Raw genomic sequence first — 10,303 nt, forward strand, 5'->3', positions numbered from 1 at the left:
GTTTGGCAGTCCAAGGGCAGCCTGAGTTCTGGATGGAGGCAGCTCGGGTCCGGGAGGAATCCTGCTCCGTTTGTAATTTTGGGACGCAGAAACCCGCTCGCGGCCGCCCGGCCGCTGGACGTGAATGGCACCCCTTTTCCATGGGAAAGAAAACTCACCTCTGCAGGTTCCTGATGTCAGTTTGTCAGAGACGTTTGGCACTCCAAGGGCAGCCCGAGTTGTAGCTGGGGGTGGCTTGGGTCTGGGAGGAATCCTGCTCCATTCGTAATTTTCCTAACCCTCTAACCTTAACCCTGAACCCTAATCTTAACCCTAACTCTAACCTTAACCTTAAACCAACGTGGGTAGAAAGAAAATCATTAAAATTTTAAAATATATTCTCAGTGTATGTATCAGAAGTTTTCCTTCTTGTAGAATTCTACAAAACCCAGAATGCACTGGCCTCATCAGAGATGTCATCCTATGGCATGCCCAGAAAAACTGGATTAATGGGACCGAATCCTGGCGGCAAGCACTGAAACCGGTAGGAACTGGTGTGGGACATCAGACGCTAAAGCCATACAAGAGCTACAGCTGGTACTAAATTGTTTACAGCTATTTTCTATACAAATAAAAAGTTGTTACCACTGACATCTGTTTTATAGATATCACTTCTCAAGTCCCACTGCTGGGCTCAACCTCACTGAAGGATGACGGGAGGGAGTACACAGTGCTTCATCTTTCACTGTCAGCCCTCAAAACCACTTTCACAAAAGAAGGAAAAAAGCACGTATCCTGTTTCTAGATGGCTCCTGTGGGTTTGGACACTATCTGTTATTAACATAAAAGTCAGGAAACAAAATCATGACATCTTTTAGGTCAGAAAAAACCTTTATGACCATCAAGTCCAACCATTAACCCGGGATTGCCAAGGCCACCGCTAATCCTTGTCCTCGAGTGCCACGTGCACCCATTTTTTCAATCCCTCCAAGGATGGTTACTCCACCAGTGCCCTGGGCAGCCTGTTCCAATGATGGACAGCCCTTTTGGTGAAGAAATTTTCCCTAGTATCTCATGTAAACCTCCCCTGGTGCAACTTGAGGCCATTTCCTCTCATCCTGCTGCTTTACTTGGTAGAAGAGAGAATCATTTAGGTTAGAAAAGACTTTTGAGATCCTTGAGTCCAATGTCAGGATCTTTCACTGGTCTCCAGGGTATGGTGTGATGCTTTTCATTTTCAGGTGAATGAAATAAGATCCCTGAGGCAAAGCTGTGCTCCCTGCATATCAGACATACCAAAATACTTCTGTACAGCAGCCTTTTGATATGTCTGACACCCAGACTCATGCTGGGCCTGCCTAAGTGTCATCCTTGAGAAAGCTTTCGTCCCTTTAAACATTCATGTGCCCTTTCTTCTTCTCATGTATTTTTACTACTAACAGGTTTCCCAGCTGATAACACAGCGATGAGTACATTATTCAGCCTGGATTGCTGACTTGACTGCTGGCAGTCTCCATTACAGCAACATCTTCCAACGCTTACGGGTGAGGATCCCAAGCTTTATCTGAGTGTCCTGGCAGAACGTGGCTGATGCTGCAGGGCGTAATGGGGAGAGGCAGTGGGATGGGACTAGAGCCAGGGATCTCTGTCCAGACTCTACTCGGCACTGGAGTACACAAGCCCAGCTCCTCCAGTCCCCTGTGAGCCCCAGGAGATGCAGGGGAAGAAGGAGAAGCTTCTTGGGGCTGAAGTGACACTTGTGCTTCTTCTATTATATTACAGAGCTGCTATCACTGTGCCACATCCCTTTCCCTCTTATCCCACATGAACTGTGAACTGAGCAATTATCTCTGTATTGTACAGGAGGGCTGTGAACCTTAATTAATTTGTGGGTTTCAGTTCTTTGCTCTCAAAATGCAGTGTGTTTTATTCCTTCACTACTTCACAGTTAATAGCATTATTTATTTGAGTCAGAGTAGTCCCCACCAAGCCTGTGTGATAGTGGGTTCCCAATTCTGCATGATACACTGGGCAGGCACAAACTCCCTGCACTCCCTAACACTAACTAAAACAGGAAACAATTAGGTTAGGTATTAGGAAGTGGTTCTTCCCTGTGAGGGTGCTGAGGCCCTGGCACAGGCGGCCCAGAGAAGCTGTGGCTGCCCCATCTCTGGAAGTGTCCAAGTCCAGGTTGTACGTGGATAATCCCGTGGTTGAACCTGGGATAGTGGTAAGAGGTTCTTGCCCGTGGCAGGGGGTTTAGAATGAGATGAGTTTTTAGGTCCCTTCCAAACCATTTGTGGAGTCTGTGATCACCCACCAGTGAGCTTGGGGAGTCCCTCCCCAGGTGGGTTTGTGTCCGTGCATAGCTGTAGGTTGGGGAAAAGACACGGGAACATGGCCATACCTGCAAGCACTGTCATCCATGTGGAAGAGGAATCCATGTTCCATGAGTGGGGTGGTTCAAGAGGAAGCTGAATTGCAAGCAGCCTTCATGTCCAGCTGCTTACAGAGACCAAGCAATACAAAAATTAAACAGGCCATTAAGCAGCACTCCAGTGGATTAACATTTGTCTGTCTCGCTTACGCTGCAGGATTTCAAAATTCCTTTGAAGTTTGCATATTAGAAAATCACTTTCCAAGCCACATAACTTTGAGGAACAGCTGACTAATCCTTTAGGATTTAATGAGGTTAACTAACATGCACAGTTTTGTAGAAAGCTATCATTTGTATTTTGGTAGCAAACATGAACAACATTGACAATAAGTAATGATCTGTAAAGAGCCATAATGGGAGCATGTCATCATTTTAGTAACTTTTGTAGAAGCTTTAATTTTCTTCATAAAGCACAGGTTGGGCTTCTGATCTGATCTTCTTAGTTATAACAATTAATAGTTAACATAACTGTTTGCTTTTAAGTCTCACTGAAGTCAATAGGATTACACTTTTCTGTTAGCAACGTTAATTTATGGTTTTGTAGTTTCTTCTCTGACTCTTCAGGATCTCCTTCCATGGACTGGCAGAACATCAGCAGTGTTTTCCAGCAGCTGGGGCTGAGAGCAGGAGGGTGCCCAGCACTGGTCTGGCACTGGAGCCACATCCCACTGTTTGTCCAGCGAAGCCCAACTCTGTTCCTGACAAGGTCTGGATCAGAGCCGTCCCCCAGCTGAGCTCCTGGAGTGACTATAGAATAGAATCATAGAATCATTAAATTTGGAAAAGACCTCCAAGAACATCAAGTCCAGCCTTCTCCATTCAGGAGGTTGGTTCTGGACTCCTGGTGCCTCGAGATTGAACTATGAACTTAACTTGGTATTTATATATATTTTTATATATTTATATATATTATGGAATTCCAAAGTTGTGTGAAACAAGCTGACACGTAAGTTCATTAGGATGCAATTACTGCAATCAGAATGTAGGCTACTCAATTATTTTAGCAAGAAGGTGTAATTAACTGCAGGTTCATGTTGAATGCTGCCTGGTGCCAGATTTCGAGGATTGGCTTGCATGGGTAAACACAGCAGTGGGGTTTTACCTAGAGCACAGCCACTAGCTGAGAGATGCAGACTGATGGAAAACAGCAGCTGCTAGATTGGTGGGAGACAAGCCAGAGCAAGACAAGAGGAGCAGAGCATCTTGTCCTTCACCTAGCAGCCCAGCTGATAGAGCTGGAGCCTCTAGGGATGTGAGCTGAGTGCATCAAAACTTACTGGGTATAATCGCTGCTGAGCCGTTGCTGCCTTGTTATTTAAAAGCATGAATATTAACGAGTTCTTACAGCTTCTTTGGAAAGATCTGCCTGTTATGGCTTATAGATCATAGTGGTACTGGGAGAAAATAAAACTATGTCAAACTGTTTGCCTGTTGCTTGTTTGCAACTCTCTCCTTCAGCTCATGGGAGCCTGGACACTATTCTGGAGAGGTAGTTTCCTCAGCATGTCTTCCACTTGTGAATTATTTAATGGGAAGCTTTGTCCTAGTAATGAGTGGAATATTCAGTGTGCAATTAATATCTCTGTTGCCCTCGGGCCTTCACAATCCTTGTCAAAATGTATATTACACCTGTAAAAATTCCATACAGAGCAGCAGGCAGAGAGGCGGCTGTTCATGGACTGTGCATGGAGAGAAGGAAGAGAAAAAAGACAGGAAATCTTACAAGATTTGCTGCATACATAAAGCAGGAGACCATCAAGGGCATGAGTGGCACAACAGGACCTGGGAGCTGTGGCACAGAATCCTGTATGGTGCTGAGCAACCTGGCCTGGGAAAGGAGTCCCTGCCCACAGCAGGGCTGACATAATGAGCTTTAAGGGCCCTTCCAATCCAAACCATTTTATGATTCTATGAAGTTAATTTTTGCTGTCCTTCATTCCCAGGGCAGTGCCATAGGTGCGTGAGTTCCATGTCCCTGGTCCTGTTCCATTGTTTTAGAAGGAAGTTTCTGCAAAGACCCTGATCTTCCCACAACTCATTTCCAACTGGAATTTAACAGATCCCCATCTGCCAAATAATAAATAAGAACCTTTACATGCAACACTCCGTTTGTTAATCAGAGCTATAAACAAAGCCTAAATAGCAGCTAATTTAGGGAACGAGGTTGGGAAGGCAATGTTGCCATAGCTGCAGCACACGATTGCGATGAACACCCAGCCCGATGTAGTCAGGTCCCCTGTCATGGTTTAGGGTAAATTTGGGAGAAAACCTCCAATGGGCCCTCCCCACCCCGGGAAGCAAACATACGTGGCCGTTCCCAAAAACCAAACCTACTGCCAGGCTTAAAGGCACCACTGAGAGCTTGTCCCTGTGGCAGTGAAGGGCAGGCTGTGAAGGATTGCAGAAAATGCCTTATTACCACAAAATGACGTGGCTCTGGTTTTCATTATTTTCACTCTGTGGGGAAAATCCAATGTGGTGAAGCTGGTGGCATATCAAGGGCAGGGCCAGCAGCAGCAGCTGTGTCTTTCCCAGGGAGAGCAGAGCCAGACATGCTCACAGACTTCCCAGGCCAGCCTTTGGGCATGCACCAAACTGGGACGGGAACCCGTGCGCTGACTTGCCGACAGCCAGAATGGGGCTGGCAGAGATAGGAAAACCCCAGGGCTTGTGGCGCCTCCACACACTGGATCCGTGGGCCGCTCCAAGCTCTTTACACACCGCTAACTCATGTATTTCCCTGATGCATAATTCATACCTTTTTAGCAGAAGGTAAAAACTTCATAACTGTTAACGTGCAAGTGTTCATTAATGTGAGTATGCCATACAGCCCTTGGATTTGGAAGGCGCTCTTGAGAAAGAGCCAAAGTCTGTGAGCAGATTTTTTTTGAAAGCTCAGAGGCTGGTGGGCACCAGTCTCCAAATGATTCCCCAGTGGCTGCTGCTTCATCCTGGTTCCGCTGAAGAACTTGGAACATCATAGAAGCAGAAATAAACAAACAGATAATTTCCTCTATACAAGGCATGGTGCTGGATGTGCTGTATATTCCACGTCTCTGTCCTGCACAGAGAAGTCAACCAAGCACAGAAGGGAGATAAGAGCATTTGTTCCCACAAGGAACATGGAGAGGATGAAAAACAAGTTTTCTGTTGTGTTCCATGCAGGGCTGTTTATAATGCCTGTGACTATTTTTAAGCCTGAGAAATGAAGGGCTGCCAGCTGCAGCTGAGGGAAGGTGCATTGTATTCTGGAGCACTGTCAGGTGAACAGAGCAGATACTTGTTACCCAGCACCCAGCACAGGGACATCGGTGACACCACCCTCCCCATCCCTCTCCTTGGCAGAAGTCTGGCTGCAGACACTGTCCTGGTAAGTGGAACTGCGTGCCTGCTACTGGGCTGACACCAACATTCACAGGGACAATGTCACTATGAAAAACCTTCCAAAAGATATTGCTGGGTGGAAAAGGCAATCTCTAGGTGTAGAGGAGGAGCAAGGTCTGCTGTTGCTGCTGCCTGTTCTGTAAGACCATGTTTGGCGGTATGGAGACATGGACAGGATGAGGGCATGGGCAGGATGGAGGCACAGATGGAATGGAGGCACAAGCAGCCAGGAGTACCCTGCCCCTGTTGGAACAGAGGAAGGATAGCTGCCTGTGAGGCTGCCCCAGGAACCAGGGATGGAGAGCAAATCAGAGAACATCAGAGATACTCCAGCTCCTTTGGCAAGGTGAACAGCCAGCCCCTTACAATCTCTCACCCCACTGCTGACACACAGGAACTCCTGGATACTGACAGCAGCTATTTTCAACAGCCTCTGACACAGTAGAGTGAGAAATAATTTCCCAGAGCCAGAATCTCTCTTTTGAGTGTTTTGGAGAGGTCTGAGGCCACCCAAACTCATGCTGTAGAGTATCACGGACTCTGTACCTGGCTCCCCAGGGAAGTGGTCACAGCCTGAAGCCTGACAGAAGTCAAAGAAGCATTTGGAAAATGCTCTCAAGCAGATGGTGGGATTTTGGGAATTGTCCTGTGCAGGGCCAGGAGTTGAACTCAGTGATTCCTCCAGCAGCAGGATGTGTCCATCATCCAGTGTCTGCGCTATGGGGACTCAGGAATAGCAGACAAAGATGTCAGTGCTTTGAAGGACTCCAACCAGGGGCAGGAATCTTTCAATGAACCTCCTTGGCCAGACTCAACTTCCTAGAGGTAACAGAGGGGTTTTGCTCCAAAGCAGAAATTCCCAAGCACTGCTGACGGCCCCACCCCAGTCAGACCAGTCACACCAGGGATCACAGCCCTGGCCAGAGGCACAGCTCTGACTCTGGGCAGGGCTGGGGGGGCAAAGAGCTGTGCTGGGAGCAGCCCCTTGGCAGGGACACTGCCCACAGGGATACCCCCAGTGCTGTGGGGCAGTTCCACTACAGAAATAGTTTTAGCAGTTTGGACTCACTGGTACAATGATAAAGTAAGGAAACTTCCAAATTAAACCCCACAGGGATATCCACTGAGGGGAATTTCATTTGCTGACATACCTAAGCCATGGCCAAGGTTGTACAGGACAAGTGTCTCAGCCACTGTTGCGAGCACCGGAGGGACTCTTACTACAGAGTCATGGAATCATTAAGGCTGAATGGCAGAAAACATTTCCAAAAAGGGCTGGAAGCAAACGGCTGTGCTGAGGGGAAATACAAAGGGCAGGGCAGAGCTTGGGATTGCAGCAAGACCATCCAAGTGGCGCTGGCTTTGGCAAAGCAGCACCTGTAATTTCATGCTCATCCAGCCCCCAGGCTGGCCGAGCTGTGCAGTTTGTGCAGCACAGAGCAGCCCTCACCCTGGCCAGCAGCCCTCGCCGACACCCAGGGTTGACCCACGCCCACCCACACCACCGCTGCCCACTGCTCCTGGCTCACCTGCGATCCCTCTGCTGCCAGAAGCAAAGACCAAGGAAAATGTCTGTATTTACCACTGAGAGCTGCCTGAAACCTTCCTCAGACCTCCAGACCTGCTATATCCAAATGACAAGCGATTGTCAAAGTAGGAGCTCAACGCAGTGCACAAGTTTAGACCTTTCCCATAGTTTTGGAGATATTTGTGCACAACCAGGCAGGCTGGGCTTAACACACACTCCAGTGGAAAAGGGCAACTTCCCAGACCTAGACCTGGAGCAAAGTGTCCGGGGTGGCTCGTTTTCATTGCTAAATCCCCCAGAAAACATCCACAAGCAAAACAGAGAAAGGGACTTGGAACAGAAGAATTTGAAAGCCTAAACAAAGGTCAAACCACAAGTGTTTGAGCAGTGTGGGAAAAGCTGCCTGCCCTTACCTCTTTTTCCAAAGGACATCATACCATGTTCTTATTTTACCTCCTGCAGTAGTGACAACCTTCCCAGCCTCACGGTAGCGCAAATGTCTTGTTGAAAGCTCCCAACAACATGCCACAATATCAGCAGATGCCTGTACTTGTGCAACGCCTGCCTGCCCCAGCACCGATCACTATTTGCTAATACAAATCCTTACTTTTCATGTCAGTGCGCCTCTCCAGTGCAAACAGCAAGTCGGAAGGTAACCCTGGTTAAAGGTTCCTGATAACCTGTAGCAAGATAGTGACTTGGCTTATTTTCACTTACATATTTCCCTGGAGAAGCTGTAGCTGTCAGGAACCTGGATTCAAGCAGAAGTCCATAAAATCTCATGCAGTGTCTACCTGAGCTGAGGAGGAGGAGCTGGACATAAACTGAAACTGTTTGGACACCAAAAGCACTTGGCAAAATAGAAACAAAACGCAACTAGTCCCCATGATACGCAGCCAGCCACACCACTGCCTCTAGTGTCCAGTTTCCCAACTGGAACACTTTCCCAGGGATATTAGCTTGAGGGGGCTCAGCCAAGCCCCTGCTCGCAGCCCACTCCACACAGATGCAAGCCAGGGATCACAGTCCCGTTCTCCCGGAGGGGTGGGAAGGCTGGGGCTGGGTTTAGGGAGGTTGGCGGCCACTGAGAGACGTGGCTGCCAGAGTGCTAGTGCTGGAAAAGGCCCCGCAGTCATGCTTTTGGAATGCTCCCCTGCTCCTAAGACATTACACAATTATTTCCCCTCCCCGCAAACCCCCCTAATATAAATGTTTAAGAATGAGCTCAGCAGTAAAGAAAGGGAACTTTTTTTCCTTTTTCTGAAGAAAACACAGAGCGGCCACTCCATAAGCAAGGCTGTCCATGGGGACACTGCTGGAGCAGGGGCTGTGGGGACGGATGTGGGATGGGGCAGCAGCCCCCAGGCTCCCATCCCAGGTCAGACACTGCCTGGGAGACCAGGCAAGTTTGGACCCACAGCCCAAGGCCACCGTCAAGGGATGACAACCCGCATCAGCGAAAGTGCAGCTGACCCACCCTCACCACACCCAGGGACCCCCAGCCCAGGCACGTCCACCCCACCCTGTCGCACTGCATCCCACCCAGCAGCCCAGCTGGGCCACCCACCCTATGCCCCATTCCCCCACCCTTGCACTGACCCCACACCCCAGTAACCCCAACTTTAAGCCCATACCTGACCAGAGGCAGTAACCCCACACCCCATTAGGAACGCAGATCTCAGTCCCTCCAAACCCGACAAGGAAACCCTGACCCCAGTTCCCCCAAGCCCCAGCAGTAACCACGAAGCCCTGTTTCTCCGGACTCCACCAGTAACTTAGACCCCACCACAACCAGTAACCCAGACCTCAGTTCCCCCAGATCCCAGCTCGGGCCCCCCTCCCCACCAGTATCCCCCCGTCCCCGGCTGTCCCCGCTCCGCTCAGCTCCCCCGGACCCCGCACCTCTCTCGGCCTCTGCCCGGTCCCGCTCCCTTCTCCAGTTCTGTCCCGGCCCCGCCGCGCGGCTCCGGGCACCGCCCCGAGCGGGGCCGTACCGTGATGGGCTGTACCGTGCCGTGATGGCCTGTACGGAGCCGTGCGGGACTGTACCGGAGGCAGAGCGGGAACGCGGGCCCGTGCGGGGCCGGGCGGGCCGAGCAGACCAGAGCCGACCCGCCTCTACCCGAGCCGTGCCTACTCGGGTCTCTACCCGAGCCGTGCCTACTCGGATGTCTACCCGAGCCGGGCCTACTCGGATGTCTACCCGAGCCGGGCCTACTCGGATGTCTACCCGAGCCGGGCCTACTCGGATGTCTACCCGAGCCGGGCCTACTCGGATGTCTACCCGAGCCGGGCCTACTCGGATGTCTACCCGAGCCGGGCCTACTCGGATGTCTACCCGAGCCGGGCCTACTCGGATGTCTACCCGAGCCGGGCCTACTCGGATGTCTACCCGAGCCGGGCCTACTCGAATGTCTACCCGAGCCGGGCCTACTCGAATGTCTACCCGAGGCGACCCGAGCCGCGCCGACCCGAGCCGACCCTACCCGAGCCGACCCGAAGTCAAAGAAGCATTTGGAAAATGCTCTCAAGCAGATGGTGGGATTTTGGAAATTGTCCTGTGCAGGGCCAGGAGTTAAACTCAGTGATTCTTGTGGATACCTTCCAGTTCTGTACTGCATGATTCCAGAATCACTGCAGTGCCTCGACCAAGCTGTGGCTCTGTATAGTGCCTCCCCATGGCAATCCCAGCAACCACTAACACAGGTCTACCTGGCTTCCCTGAGGAGCTACTCTCTCTCATGTCCTGGAGGTTTGATGTGTGTTCATCAAATTGAAAAAGGATTTAAAAATAAAGGAGTATCATAAACATCCTAAACAATCAGATCTATATAGCATGTTGTCAATATAGATAACATTAAATAAGAAGCTCAGAACTTTCACCTGTAAATTAAAACCTCTTATTGAAATATATGCTGATTACAAGGCAAATGTCTTTGTTTTAATTATCTTAATTATGGGCTTTTAACGTCAAG

The 10,303-nt window shown here is 49.8% G+C and overlaps 2 long non-coding RNA genes across 4 annotated transcripts; one reads left to right on the top strand and one right to left on the bottom strand.

The window, feature by feature from the left end:
- Positions 1-48: 48 nt before the first annotated feature.
- On the top strand, positions 49-3,841 carry LOC111943764 (uncharacterized). 2 transcript variants are annotated; one of them, XR_015286845.1, is made up of 3 exons: positions 49-523; positions 1,422-1,523; positions 2,961-3,841. It is a non-coding gene; the product is annotated as an uncharacterized LOC111943764 (long non-coding RNA). The 2 variants fall into 2 exon arrangements; XR_002871019.2 differs by lacking the exons at positions 1,422-1,523; positions 2,961-3,841 and adding an exon at positions 645-781.
- On the bottom strand, positions 2,632-8,726 carry LOC147652820 (uncharacterized). Of its 2 annotated transcripts, none has more exons than XR_015286844.1 (2): positions 8,046-8,726; positions 2,632-3,163 (listed from the first exon to the last, which is right to left on the bottom strand). It is a non-coding gene; the product is annotated as an uncharacterized LOC147652820 (long non-coding RNA). The 2 variants fall into 2 exon arrangements; XR_015286843.1 differs by having other exon boundaries at positions 7,936-8,726.
- Between the last annotated feature and the right edge of the window lie 1,577 nt (positions 8,727-10,303).

The sequence above is a fragment of the Cyanistes caeruleus genome, chromosome 5, assembly GCF_971803275.1.
Source record: "Cyanistes caeruleus chromosome 5, bCyaCae1.hap1.1, whole genome shotgun sequence".
Classification (NCBI taxonomy): domain Eukaryota; kingdom Metazoa; phylum Chordata; class Aves; order Passeriformes; family Paridae; genus Cyanistes; species Cyanistes caeruleus.